This window comes from Chrysochloris asiatica, unplaced genomic scaffold (assembly GCF_000296735.1).
Source record: "Chrysochloris asiatica unplaced genomic scaffold, ChrAsi1.0 scaffold00224, whole genome shotgun sequence".
In the NCBI taxonomy this organism is placed as follows: Eukaryota; Metazoa; Chordata; class Mammalia; order Afrosoricida; family Chrysochloridae; genus Chrysochloris; species Chrysochloris asiatica.
In genome coordinates this window covers 4,641,004-4,656,718 of record NW_006408742.1, presented here as the reverse complement: position 1 = coordinate 4,656,718, position 15,715 = coordinate 4,641,004, and the positions used below count along the sequence as shown (strand labels likewise).

Below are 15,715 nucleotides of genomic sequence, written 5' to 3'. Positions count from 1 at the left end.
ACTCGATGGCACCTGACAACAACAACAAAGCTTTTCCTGATGGTCTTAGAACTATTTCCCACAGCTCACTGAAAAGTGAAAGCATTTTTCTTCCTTCCAAGAAGCCTCAGGCTGCATGTAATGTAGCACTTAATTTCCTGCACCTTTGTTGGCAACTGTTAAATCAATTCATGAGCAAAGAACTAGATTTTTAAAAAAATTCTTCACTCATGCTATGCAATTATGTCAACATTTTATAAATTCCCCTTTGTTCTCTTCAGTCATTTGACAAGCTTTAAAAACAATAACAACAAAATCAATCTGTTATTATAAGCCATAGCAGAACTTGTAAAGGGTACTGAGAAAGAAATAAAGAAATGAGTGTAATTATTGTTGTTGTTGTTGTTAAGTACTGTTGTTCAATTCAGGTCTAACTCATCATGACCCTCTATAGAGTTTCCAAGGAGTGGCTGGTGTGTTTGAACTGCTAACCTTGTGGTTAGCAGTCCAGTGCTTATATACTACTATGTGACACCAAGACTCTGAGTGGATTATAGGAGTAAATAAACTAATTCTTCCTACCCAAATCCAAAACTCTCATGAGAATCCATGTATCTTACACTTTACATATCTTTCACATTTTAAGAAAAGATAAACTCAGAAATGTTTCCATATTTATATAACCTGTATATTATTCCAGATTTGAGAAAATAACAATAACCCTGAAATGAAAACTTTAAAACAAAAACAATAAGATCTCCATTAATTCAGTTAGAATAAAAATGGGAAGATATCATTTGGTGCTGATGGGATGTAAGAATTCTACTAACCAGACCTCAAATTCAATTAAAATTAAATTGGTGAACAATTTTTCTTGCTACTCTGAGCTTCTTGGCTAGCATATTGGCATTCCATGTTGAGGAGACGATTGTTTAGAAAATGGGATTGTGATCAATTAATTAGAAAGTGCCACAAATTTCTCTGAAAATATTATCTAAAAGACATTAACTTTGGGCACAAAACAAAATGGCCATTTTGTAAATAAGAGACCTAAGCGTCATTCTGAATTTCCAAGGAAAAATGCAACACAGTCTCATATTAGAAACTACAGAATCTTCGTTGATTCAATGTATTGGGGGCTGAGGACACCCATTAGATAGCTTTGCATAAACTTAGAGCCCTCTCCTAATTCTTTTCCTCTGTATTCTGTATTATTACACTTTTCCTGAGGATACAATATCTGCATTTCTGAATGTGATAATCACCTTAAGGGGTCCTGGTAGTGTATTGGATTATGAGTTGGGCTGCTAACTGCAAAGTCAGAAGTTCAAATCTACCAGTTGTTCCGTAGGAGAAAGATGAGGCTTTCTGTTCTTGTAAATATTTACAGCCTTGGATAGCCCATACAGGGTCACTATGAGTCAGAGCAGACTCACTGGCACACAATCACCACTACTACTAGAATCACGTTATCAACAACAACTATGTGACTCTGTTTCTTAGTCCATGTACTGGCAGTTAAAATATATTTTTTTACTCTGACCTTTGCTTACTCAGTTGTGTAGATTTTGCATCTCACAACTCTAGGGGGCACCATTCCTCAAAGTTATGCTGTGTAGTCATATGTGATGTCTCTGTCCACCATTAACTACAACCAAACCAAACAACATCTGGTTGTTGTTTAGTCCATTCCAGCTCATAACGACCCTATAAAACAGAGTAGAACTGCCCCATAGAGTCCCAAGGTAGCAAATCTTTATGGAAGCCAACTACTACATCTTCTTCCCAGCTCAGTGGCTGATGGGTTCAATGTGCTGACCTTTCGATTAGCAGGAAAACTAACTTCACTACTGTGCCACAAAGGTTCATTACAGTTACAATGCTGTTGTTAAGTGTCGTTGAGTCGGTTCCGACCCATAGCGACCCTGTACAGGGTTTCCAAGGCTGTACATCTTTACAGGAGCAGAACGCCTCATTTTTCTCCCATGGAGTGGCTGGTAGTTTCAAACTGCTGACCTTGAGGTTCGCAGCCTGATTCGTAACCACTACGCTACCAGAGCTCTGGTAGCCTAGTGGAAGGAGCTCTGGTAGACTAGTGGTTGAGAGTTACAATAGCATGAATGAAAAATCTTATTTTACCTAGAATTCCTGATATAAATTTTGCATCAAGACATCCCAGTTATATACAACCTACAAAGCTTAATTTACCACCTACCACATACCTCCCTGGAATCCTAGTGTGACGCTGTGGGTTAATGCACCAGATTGCAAAGCCATTTGAACTACAAGGTCGGTGGTTCAAGCTTACCAGATTGTCCTCGAAAACCCTCTACAGGGTCGCTATGGGTCGGAACCAACTCGATGGCACTTAATAGCAGCATACCTCCCTGGCCCCAGTCTCCTCTATCACCTTCTTATTCCTTCCCTTTCTCTGCTATTATGTTAATAGGAGTAACAGCATTCTCTTAACTTTTTCTTTAGATATCAACTCAAAATTGCCACTTAGGTGGCACCTTTTCTAAGTCGTATCCCCAAAATAAGTCAGACTATTAGAGCTAAGATTAAGTGTAGTATCTATTCTTATCTGGAGTCCGGTGTGGAACAGTAGGATAAGCACTCAACTGCAATGTCAGTCTGAACCACAAGGTCAGTGGTTCAAATCCACCAGTTGCTCCTTGGAAACCCTATACAGCGTCACTATGAGTCAGAACCACCTCTACAACACTTAACAACAACAGCAAAAATCCTATTTTTGGTGTGCTCCAGAGTTGTATTCTTTTACCATATTTGTTCAATCGGTATGTGAGCAAACAATTTGAGAAGTTAGATTGTACAAGAAAGATGTGGCATCAGGATTGGAGGAAGACTCAGTAACAACCTGCGATATGCAGATGATACAACCTTGCTTGCTGAAAGCGAAAAGGATTTAAAATACTTACTGGTGAAGATAAAAGACAACTGCCTTTGGTATGGGTTATACCTCAATGTAAAGAAAACCAAAATCCTCACCACTGGACCAATAAATAACATGATGATATATGGAAAAAAGATTGAAGTTGTCAAAGACTTCATTTTGCTCAGATGAATCATCAATACTCGTGGAAGCAGCAGTCAACAAATTAAATGACATATTGCATTAGGCAAATCTGCTACACAAGACCTTTTTAAAGTGTTCAAGAGTAGATGACAGTTTGAGGACTAAGGTGAGTCTTACCCAAGCCATGGTATTTTCAATAACCTTAGAGGCATGCGAAAGCTGAACAGTGAATAAGGAAGACCATAGAAGAATTGATGAATTTGAGTTAGGGTGTTAGAATATTGAAAGTGCCATGTACTACCAAAAGAACAAACAAAGCTGTTGGGAGAAGTACAGGCAGAATGTTCCTTAGAAATCAGTTTGGCTAGCCTTGTCTCTTATATTTTGGACATATTATCAGGAGGGAGCAGTCCCTGGAGAAGGACATCATGATTGCTATAGTGGAGGATCAGCGAAAAAGAGGAAACCCCCAATGAGATGGATTGGCACCTTGGCAGCAGCCATGGGTTCACGTGTAACAAGGATTATGAGGTTGATGCAGAACTAGGCTGTATTTTGTTCTGTTGTGCATAAGTTCAGTACCAACTCAATGGCACCAAACAACAGCAGTAACTTCCTCATATATCATTTTTTAAAAAATGTTGTAGAAACAAACATGAAGGTAAAGACTTTCTGTGGAGTCTAAAGAAGAGGTACATAAGTTGGGGCCATCCATTAATTTTAAAAGAACTATTAAAAAACATCCCAAAGATTCAAGGTTTCCAATGCTTTGAACTGACTACTCAGCTTACTCAGACCCCTTAGCATAGCATTTCAAAATTGCTCTGTTGAGAGTGATTCTAGCCTTAAATCATTCTGACTTCGTCCTACTCATTTCTCCTCTGCAGAATTAGAGTTTTTTAAGTAGAAGGAGAGGGAAGAATATTGACTACCATTGGTGATATTATCAGAAATAACCAATAAAAATGATGGCGAGTGTTAGAAAATTCAAAATGCTACATTAAAAAATAAGACAACGTATCCAATTCTTTTGTATCCTTTCAAAATGAAATAATCACTCAGGGACAAATCCAAATTTGAAAAAAAAAAAATCATATAAACACAATTTACTCCAGGAATTTTCAATAACTGCTTTTTTTTGCTTTGTTTTTTTGTAGCAGCTAACTTTCTCTGAGGGCTTATTTCCTTTCAAGCTTACCGTTGTCTCCTGCTAGACAGGGAAAGTATATAAATGCATATGTGTGTGTGCATACATGTTTGTATGTAGGGTTGGCACGGGGAATGTCTACGTATAGCCATAATCTGACCCATGAAATTACTATGTTTGAATGTAATCCATGAAATTTTGTTGCTTGATTATAGACATAAAATCTTGAACCTAACTATTAAAAAGTTGTTGTTGTTAAGAGCCGTCAAGTCAGTTCTGACCCATAGCAACCCTCTAGAGGGTTTCCAAGGAGCGACTGGTGAGCTTGAACCACCAACCTTGAAGTTCTTTGCAGTCTAGTGCATTAACCCACAGTGCCACAAACCTCTAAATTAACTGTATAGTAACTCCCAACAATGGTATATGTGTGCACATATGACATGCTGGCTACTCAGAAAGATGATTGATCTTTCCCTATTTGGGTAAAATAAAGAAGAAAATATTTATAGATGAGACAAGTTATTTACTGGTTTTCAAAAATCTCTAAATGTGTTTGCTTTGTTTGGTTTGGTTGTTTGTTTCTGTATGTGTGTGTGTAGCAAACAAAATGCACACTGAAACAAGAGCTGTTCATTACAAGGAAGGCCCATGTATAATTGGACGGACCAAAGACACTGTAAATATATCCATGAGGAAGACCAGAAGGTTCTCTCCTAGTTTCATGCCCTCTGACTCAGGATTTGCTATTTGCTAAACTTGACAATTTATCACTGTTGTGCCATTTTAGAGAGAAGTTCCTGGCCAGTTTCAGGAGAAAAAAATATTATCTATCTCACCTTCCTTATCTTTTTTCAGAATCCCCATACATGAGCAGGACACACTGGTAATTTAACTTTGAGAATCAGTTTCACTAGGTTATATTTAAGGGACCAGGAGGGTGACAGAAGTACACGGGCGCACACTGCACATAGATTTTAGAGCGAGTTAGTTTCATCACTACTGTGCAAGGCAAAGCAGAGCTCCCTATGAAGGGATTTTCTCCCTTCATAAGAAAATCAATTTGCTCTTCCAACAAAGACTACTGAGCCACTAAAGCCAGTCTATAATGTCACTAACAAGGACATTTCTGAAATTAGTTAGGGACAAGGTTGAGAGACACTAGTTTCACTGCCATGAAACAACTTCCATTCTAGTAGAAAAGTGCAAATACATACATCATACTGTGAGGCAAGAAGAAAGAAAACAAACTTCATGCCGATTGTAATATAAATCTGCTATTTCCTTAGACATGACCAGAAGAAGGAAAAGCAATTTAACTGCTGTTGCTATGTTCAAGAAACACCAACAGGTTTAAAATAAACAAAGAAATAAAAACAATGAAACAGGCTTATCTTGGTGCTAAAGAAGAGTGGGTTGTCAGCCCTCAGAGCGTAGCATGCTGGCCTTCATTTAAGATCATGCTTCATCTGTTACCTCTTACTTAAGCTCCCTGAGTTAAGCGAAATCTCCTTGTATTATTTATTGCTTGTCTGCATTTCCATATCTGTTCCTGACCTGCAAACCATTCTCCAAGCAGTGAGTGATTTCCCCCCCCAATGCTTTGCATTGAAGAACCTTAGCAGATGTTAAGTGAATGGATGCATTTCTAAAACAGGGTGTCAGGGTGTCAACACTTTGGAAAATTTACTTGCACTTCGATAAAACTTTTCTTATAAAAAAAATACTAGCAAAAATAAGAGATAAAGGGATTCAATCTCTGTGCACAACCTTGAGGCAGCAAGCGGAGAAATTGTTTTGCCTGCTTGCTGCCTGTGCCCTTCCTGCTTGGTGGATTGATTCAAGGATTTCAGTCTTCAGGGTGTCAAGTAAGTGATTAAAAAAAGGAGAACTGAAAACAATGAAAAATGCCTGTCATCAGCATCATAATGATTGATCACCATCAGCCAGATAATTATACAGGCTGAAGAAGATTGTTACAAACATAAAACTTAAAATAGATGTCTCAAGGTTAACACATCCTAATTATCTTTTGTGACATATTATAAACACATCTGTACTCTATTTTTAAAGGTAAGTCTGGAAAAACAGGAGGAAACTAAGTTAATGTGGATATTTCCCAAGAGTTAAAGAGATACTAAAACTCACTGAAATTATAGGAAAAATCTTCCACCTAAATTCTTACTTAGCTAGACAGAGTAGACAAAAAATTCCTGCTGTCCAACACAGGAGTCTCTGCAAAGCAAAATAATATTTTTGCATATAAACATTTGCATGCTACTTTAGTAAGCACATATACTAAAATAAAATAGTGAGGAATTCAGTAACAAGTGTATGTACGTATGTATGTATGTATACACACACACACACACACACACACACACACACACATATATATATATGAAATAGGTGTAAAATATGCCAAAAAAATTACATAGCATCTGCCAATTCTTTATATACTTCACAATTTGTCCAAGTATGCATTAACTCACTTGAGAGAATCTATTAGCAATAAAAATAGTTAAGTGTATATACTAGAGAAAATCACAAAGAACAAAACATAAAATAAATTGGTTGTATATCTAAGATATTCATGGGTTAAGTTCTAGATGATGGTGAGAGAGAGAAAGCGAAAGAAGGAGACAAAAACAGACCATTAGATAGAGTAACAGAGAACTAGTTTCTCTACAGCTGGAATCTGAATGTCTGGCTTTTTTTGAAATCAAGACTGATAATATGAATATGCTTAAGAAGATCTAAGTTTCTGTTCTAATTGCTATATTGTTGCTGTTGTTTAGTGCCACGGAGTCAGTTCCGACTCATAGGCACCTTGAATATGGTTTCCAAAGAATGGTTGTCGAGTTTGAGCCATCGACCTTGCAGTTCAAACCAAACTTGCGGCCCAGTGCTTATCCTATAGCACCATACCAGGACTCCCTGATTTGTGTGATGGGTAATTTTATGTGTTGATGTGGCTAGGCTATTGTACCCACTTGTTTGGTCAAACACTAGTCTATGTGTTGTTAGGAAAGCATTTATATATTATTAACAAACTATATATATATATATAAACAAACACAATACGGGTGAGCCTCGTCCAATCAGTTGAAGGCCTACCAGAAAAACTGAGGTTTACCTGGAAGGAGAAGGACTCTGCTTCAAGAATGCAATATAAATATCCATCAGGACTTTTCAACCTGTCACTTAACCACAATCACAATTCAATTCCTTAAAATGAGTCTGTCTCTCTCTCTTTTTACACACACAGCTTACACTCACAGGTGTGCACACATGCAAACACACCCACAAACACGCTTGCACACACACATCACTGACTGGCTCCATTTCTCTTGCTGTTGTTGGTAAAGTGCAACCGAGTCAGTTCTAACTAATGGAGACCCTCTATAGGTTTTCTGAGGCTATACATTTTTCCAGGAGTAAAAAGCCTCATATTTATCCCATGGAGAGGCTGGTGGGTTCAAACCACCAATCTTGTGGTTCTCAGTCCAGTGCTTATCCTATGGAGCTACCATACCCTATTTCCCTGGAGAACCATAATATAGAGTAGCTGATTTCATATCAGGAGCATAACAAGAATGCAGTGTAACTTTAAAAAGTTAAGTTGCTTAAATAAAACCTTTAACCAACAAACTTTGTTCCCTTTATATTAGTCACGATAGAAGGCTGTACTACTCCTATACCTCCTAGGTCATAGATACTAAGTCCACACATAGATACTAAGTCCACACTTGAAATATTTCTTTAAAGGTTGTGTTAAAAGCTTAGAGCATGTTTCTTTGAGTATTCTAATTAGTAAAGGAATCTTTACAAAGTAAAAATAAATCCGTTTAGTAACATGAGTGATGAAACTGTGTATTAATGGATTAAAAATAATTAGTGTTTATTATTTCCTTTGTTTGGGAGTCCTGATATGGCACTGTAGGATAAGCACTGGACTGCTAACTACAAGGTAGGTGATTCAAACCCACCAGCTTCTAATCCAAAAATCTATATAGGGTTGTTATGAGTTAGAAGCAACTGGCACTTAACAACAATAACAGCAACAAGTACCTGGTGGCAGAATCATAACAGAGATGCAAATGAGTGAATGTAAAAATTGAGTTATATCTACCTACAGGTATTTTCTGAATGGTGTCCTGAGAATGATTGAAAGTAACAAGAAAAGAAAATACAATAGAAAAATAATGGAGAGGGATTGCTCAAGAATTTGTAAGATATGCTTTTCAGTTAATTCTAAAATTTTGGGTAAATAAAACAACTGGAAATGTCTCTGAGAAAGTGTGGAAAGATAAAAATGTCAGGCCTTGGAATTTGGACTTTATTTCTTAAATTACAGATGATGTGTTTGGTTTAATCATGTTCTCCAGATAATCTTATAGCCCAACTTCCTTGCTAAGAATATCTTCTTACATTCATCCCAGTTGAACCAGATGGGAATTCCTATTTCCCTGAAATCTGAAACTATTAATGTAATTGATAATTACAAAGTGTATATTCTATACAGCAAACCACTCCCTAAAAAACACCAACTGATAGAAATAAAACAAGAGCTAACTTTTCTAGATTATTGAGGCTAAAAGTCAGCAACTGATTACGAATCATTAAACCTTGGAGCCAAAGATGTTTATAAATGGGCTGTTCAAAAAGCAAACACCTGGAAACCACCCAAACAGCTCTTGACAGGAGAACTGATTCATCATCTGTGGTATCTTCACTCTAGAGAATATATTCCAGGTGCATAACTGAAGTATCCCTGCCCTCATTGTAAATGGGTAGATGAAAATAAAACAAAAATGCGACCCTGGGCTATGCAACAGCATTGGCAAATCCTAGAAATCGAGTGTTTTGTAAAATGAACAACTTGGTTTATACTGTCATTCAGAACACATTACCATCTTCTGAGTGTGATTTGACAAGGCTTTAGGTAACATAATGGCTAAATTTTTTTGTTCTGTTGTGTTTTGCAATTTGTCCTCTTATAAGCTCACAGAAAACCAAACTGCCCTATGGGAAAGTGATTCATAGTTTAATGTTCTCATTCATTTAGAAAATGGTTCATTGATGTTCCTATCAGAATAAGAAAGACTTTAAAAAGCTTTTTATTGAGGTTGCTTTTAAGTGAAAATATTGCCTGCAGTTTATTCAGATGAAACATATAAGACAGGGTTAGGGGTGAAGGTGCAAGCAGGGAGAGTCAAATTTGAGGGTTAGTCATAGCCCTGGATCGGGCAGTGTTTCATTCTGCTGTGCATAAGGTTGCTATGGGTCAGTACTGACTCAATGGCACCTAACAACAACAACATAGCCCTGTAGCATTCTGTGGTTATCCCTATTCATGTCCAAGTGCATAACTCTGACTGGAAAACCAACAGATGAAAAAGAAGCAAACAAAGATAATAGTTAATCTACAGTATGGGCATCTATTTGCACAATGCACTGTGGAGTCTTGACGTTTTTGGTTCAAGAAAGGCATATCTGTTACTAGTTGTGACTGGACAACTAAGAGAGTTGGTTTCAGAAGCTCTGATAGTGTTGCAGTATTCACTGCTATCGCCAAAGGTCTTAGAAAGAACATTCTCCTTTTCTTGCATATATCCTGAGTAGTGACTCCTGTGGCTCAGCATCTGCATGGGTGTCTAAGTATCACAATTGCTCAAACCACACTATATTGTTGTTGCTGTTAGTGCCTTCAAGTCAGTTTTCACTCATAGCGACCCTGTATAGGGTTTCCAAGGAGTGGCTAGTTGAGTTTGAACCGCCCACTTTGTGGTTCAAACCAACCTTTCAATCCACACTATATACAATATTAATTTGTTAACACATATTTAATGAATGGGTATCATATATAGAATACCATTTTTTAACTATAAAGCTTGACTAAGACATCAGGATTTATATATATATATGAATTCCAAAGTATGATGTCAAGTAAGTAACATGAAATTTGAGCATACAACTCTAAATTCCTTGGTAAAGTATAGAAAATTTGAAGGTGGGAATGGGCTTTAACTTAAAGAAAAGACTTTAGTAAGGCTAGCAAAAGACCTTGAATGTCTTTCTACCATATTGGAGAGAATTAGAGATACCTATCATAATAAATTCTGATCTGTGAAAGTTGGAAAACAAGAGAGAAAAGCTGATTTGGTGGCTATATGCTGATGACCTGCATTTCCAAAGTTGATGAAGAACAAAGGTAGACTGGGTAATCTTTACACTTCACATGGGTCATGTGGTAGGAAGAAGTAGCATAGGACTATTTTGACTCACATCCAAGAAGACAGGATGGGTGAGGTATCTCAAGAAAAATCTAGGTGGAATAGAAACTAGAAAACCTGGGACTGATGGGAAAATGGTGCCTTGAAGATTATAAACTATCAACAAACTGGCAAAGTTGCAGTTAGAGGGCCAAGTAGATAAATTATTTGAAGAACCCATAAAATTTCCATGAGAGAAAGTGTAACCTCCAGTATCTTCAATATGCAAAACACATTCAATAATTATTTATTAAGAAATTACTGCTTAATTGAATAAGCATTTTAGACCTTTAAGAAAAGCAATGGGTTTCACTTAGGACATGGAGAAAAATTCCCCAGAGTATAAAAACTCTACTTGACAAATTTAAAATATCAAGTTGTATTTACTTGCATCCAAGTCAACAGTTCAAACCCACCAACTGCTCTCAGAAGCCCTATACAGTGCTGCAAGGAGTCAGAACCAACTCAATGGCACACAACAGCAACAATATCATGAATCATGCTTATTTAATGTATGAATTCGCATGTTTCCATAAATGTATCATGTGTATCCCCAAAGGGATTTTTATTTACCCCTGGAAGTAGCTCTGTAAGGTAAATGAGAAGACATACAAGATTATCATTATTCATCTTAACTGAATGGTAATGTATGTGCTATTCTTCTAAGCTTTTCAAATATTCACCTCAATCAATTCTCATAATACTCCCATGAGGTACTCACTATGATCTGCTTCAATTCATAAATGAGGAAACAGAGACACAGGGATTGAAGTGTAACATTGGAAGTGATATATCTGGAAAACAGTCAGTGACTTTCCAGAGCCCATGTCTTAACACTGGCATGTGATGTGTGGTGGTGGTGGTGGTGATGTGACATGGAGTTGGTTCCGACTCATAGCGACCCTGCATGGAGTTTCCGAGGCTGTAAGTCTTAATGGGAGCAGAAAGCCTCATCTTTCTCCCATGGAACAGCTGGTAGTTTTGAACTGCTGACCTTGAGGTTTGCAGCCCGATCTGTAACCACTATGCTACCAGAGCTCCTTATGTGACATATAGAGAAAGCTATTCATCTGAATTCCTGCTACTGAATGGATTTTCTACTATCTCAGTTAGTGATCACTCAGCTATACCATTAAGATTAGAACAGTAGGTCTGTCACTATCTTGGTATTTAGTAAACACTGGGTAATTTCCCTTCTCTGAGCTTAGGCTCATGTTTATTAAATTAGGGCCTGGACTGGAGAGTTCTTTCCAGTTTTGGATTTGATTTCCAGCTCTGACAAGAATATGCATGTAGTGGGCAGGTAATACATATTAAATTATGCAAAAAGTTTAGGTTAGCATACAACTAATGTGACTGATGAGACACTTTTAAAATGCTATCTTAACATAACATGCAATCAAAAAATATTTTTATAATGTATAAACTGGAGGAAATATAAGAAAATTTCAAATTTCAATGATCTAAGAAGCCTAGTTGTAATTACTTTTTAAGAGACTGATAGGGTTATACATAGATTCATTATTATTATTTTTAGAACTGCACAGCTGTTTTGGCAGCTTGTTTTGTGAATCCTGCTTTGCAAATGTAATGAGGTTTTTTTTTCAAACATATTTCAGTTAATGGAGCAGATAACACATTTATTTCCTTGTCATAGCTTAGCATTAAATAAGAAATGTAATATGAAATCAGAATTTAAATTTTAAAACATAATATTTGGCCTTTTTGCATGCTAGTTATAAGATTAGAAAATAACAATGTTTTAATTTCTCTCCACATATTTTAATATTTATTATCTGTGATGAGAGTATTTGAGAATTTCATTTTCTATCATGCCTTTCAGCATTTTATAATCCATAGTTAGGATACTCCTGCTTCTGCAAAACAAATCTTTAATTGAGCAGAGACTCATAATTTCTGACATGTTTTTGGCACTTACCATGCAGCAAGTATTTATCTAAATGCTTTACAATTACTAATTCATTTAATCTTCACACAAACTCTTAAAAAGATTATTTATTACTATCCTGATTTTACAAGTGAAGAAACTAAGACAAAAAAGAATAACTTGTCAAAAGTTAATCAGTTAGTGAGTATATTAGGGTCTGATCCTATTCTATTGATAGGCACAGAGTAAAACTGACATAAAATAATAATAATATGCTAAAATATTCTGATTCGTATTCTAAATCCTTTAAGAAGCTTTGGTAGTATAGCAGTTATGTGTCGGGCTGCTATCCTCAAGGTCAGCAGTTTGCAACCACCAGCAGTAGTTTCTAAAAACTTTACCGTTAGAATTGATTCATCAGATGAATTTCTTTCAAGGCCTTAAAATAGAAAAATGTATGCCTTTTGAAACATTTTATTTGTGTCCTGAGATGCTTTATCATTATAAAAATATTTGTAAAAGATCCTGTTTATGAGGTAAATCTTATTTTCATCTTTCTATTTACCTCAGTAGGGAGCTCTGGCAGAGTAGTGTTACTAACCTCAAGGTCAACAGTTCGAAACTACCAGCTGTTCCACAGGAGAAAGATGAGGTTTTCTGTTCCCGTAAAGACTTACAGTCTCATAAACTGAACACAGGGTCACTATGAGTGGGAACTGACTCCATGGCACGTAACCAACCAACCAACCTTTACCTTAGTGGCACTGTAGGACGAGCACTTGACCACAAGTTTGGTTTAAACCACAAGGTCAGCAGTTCAAATTCACCAGTTGCTCCTAAGAAACCCTATACAGGGTCATTATGGGTCAGAATCAACTCCATGGCACTTAAGAGCAACAATAATTTACCTCAGTGAATGGCAAAGCCTGAGAATTAGGTAGCCAGTTTGTCTTATATTTTCTACAGTTTCTATGTGGGAGTAGAGATATATTTTGACCTAGTAATACATTGTCATTGAGGTAGTGATATCTCTATCAGATATCACTCATAATGGCCATACAGGACAAAAGTAGAACTCTTTCTTTGTTGTTGTTGTTGTTGTTAAGTGCCGTCGAGTTGGTTCCGACCCATAGCGACCCTGTACAGGGTTTCCGAGGGTGTAAATCTTTCCGGGAGTAGAAAGCCTCATCTTTCTCCTGCGGAGCGGCTGGTAGTTTCGAACCACTGACCTTAAGGTTCGCAGCCCGATTCGTAACCACTACGCTACCAGAGCTCCTAGAACTCTTTCTTAGGGTTTTCTTTTACAGGAGCAGATCACAGGCTGTTTTCTCCCTCAGAACCACTGGTGGGTTTGAACTATTAACCTACACAACACAACCTATCAGAGATAACACCTGGGTAATGGCTTCACAGAAGTTTCCATGCCTGCAAAGCTAGCTAACACTGTAACCTCAGGATGAGCACTTAGCAACGCATGAGCAAACAGATATCAGAGATCCCACAAGACTGGAGTGGAGGGATTAGGAGCAGTCACCTGGGTGACATATACCCAAGGCTCACCTAAAACAACAAATATGTGGCTTCAACCCTTCCAAAACTATTCCCTATAGTTTGTTCTGGTCTGGAAAACCTTCAATGTTTTGGTTCCTCTTAAACTTTCTGCAATGGCCTCTTGATTACATTGCAGAGGCTAATATTAATATATGAATGACTGTCTACTTGGAGCTTTCATACAGAGCTGTTTTCATAAATCTACAATAATAGTATAAATTAGAAACGAGCACTAACCTAAACTCATCTGGAAAATATGACAAAGCCCTAACGACTTATTCATTTGCTATAAATCTTCATGCTATTTAAGAACTTAACAAGTGGTATGTGGTACTTTAAATACAGATGAAATGAATGAAATGCATATTTTAAATTATTCTGGAATTTATACTTTCAACATTTATTCTCTAAACTAGTACAGTTAAATATTTTCTCTTTCTGGGTCATTGGCATTCTAACTCACTAGAATGTGAGTTGCATTTGCTCTCAGATTATTCCCAAAATCTATATAAATACCTACTACAAAGTAAGGAGCTCGGGTTGTGTAGTGGTTACGAATCAGGCTGCTAATCTCACTGTCAGCAGTTCAAAACTAGCAGCTGTTCTGCGGGAGAAAGATGAGGCTTTCTGCTTGGAAACCTTCACATGGTCGCTATGAGTTAGAATCAACTCCACGGCACATAACAACAACAACAAAGTAAGTGTTCACTACATGTTAAAGAATGAATGAATGAGTTGAATCTAAGGAAAGGAAATAAGTGTACCATTACTAAATTCTTAAACATGAAGCATGTGAAGGGCTCTAGGTGGTCCAAATGGTCTAGACTCAGCTGGTAACCAACAGATTACTTACCACCCAGCAGCACCAGGGTGGCAATCTGCATCCATAAAGATTGTTGTTGTTAAGTGCCATCAAGTCAGTACCAACCCTCCATAGGGTTTCTTGGGAACAGCTGGTGAGCTTGAACTACTGACCTTGCAGTTCAAACTGACTTTGCAGTCCAGTGCATTAACCTACAGTGCCACACCACAACTCACCATAAAGATTACAGCCAAGAAAATCCTATGGAGCTATTCCACTCTGTACCACTTCAGATTGCTAAAGACATAAATCAGTGACAAAAACAACAGGGTGAGGGATTCACTCATTAAAAAAGTAATAATAATACATGTCCATATTCATTTTATTAGAGTTAAATACAAGGAGTCAAAAATAATTGATGGTTGTTGAGTTATTTTGTTACAGATTATTTTCTGTTGTGTGCTATACATCAATGTTCCCTCTAGGAGATGTTGTTGAATTTTTTTCTTAAAGGACATCTAAGGTTAATAACCCCGAAATGAAATAACAGGATCTACATGCTGTGGTTAAGTGCTTTTGAGTTGGCTCTGACTCAGAGACCCTGTATAGGGTCTGAAGCTGTAAATTTTTGCAGGAGCAGAAAACCTCATCTTTCTTCATAAGCTGTGGAGCAGCTGATGGACTTGAACTACCAACTTTGTGATTCACAGTCCTGTGCTTATCTTACAGAGCCACCAAACTCCAGGATCTATATAAATGACTATATGTTATTTTTATGGTGGTTTCCAATTAGCTCAATTCTTTTTGTAAATTCTTTGTGTCAAATATAGAAGTCCCTTAGGTCCTCACGATGACAAGCCCTGCAGAGCTGGGATTGGTTGCTGTATATACTTATTGGTGCCCTATTTTAATCTTTATTTTCTATGGTGTAATTTTTTTTCAATAACCTCACATGCATGTGAAAGCTGGACAGTGAATAAGGAAGACCATAGAAGAATTGATGCTTTTGAGTTATGGAGTTATGGTGTTGGAGGAGAAT

General features: G+C 37.1%; 1 protein-coding gene across 3 annotated transcripts in view; it reads right to left on the bottom strand.

Moving 5' to 3' along the window:
• The window catches only part of FGF12 (fibroblast growth factor 12), an 814,886-nt gene that overhangs the window by 196,618 nt on the left and 602,553 nt on the right, over positions 1-15,715 (bottom strand). The gene's annotated exons all lie outside the window — the stretch shown is intronic.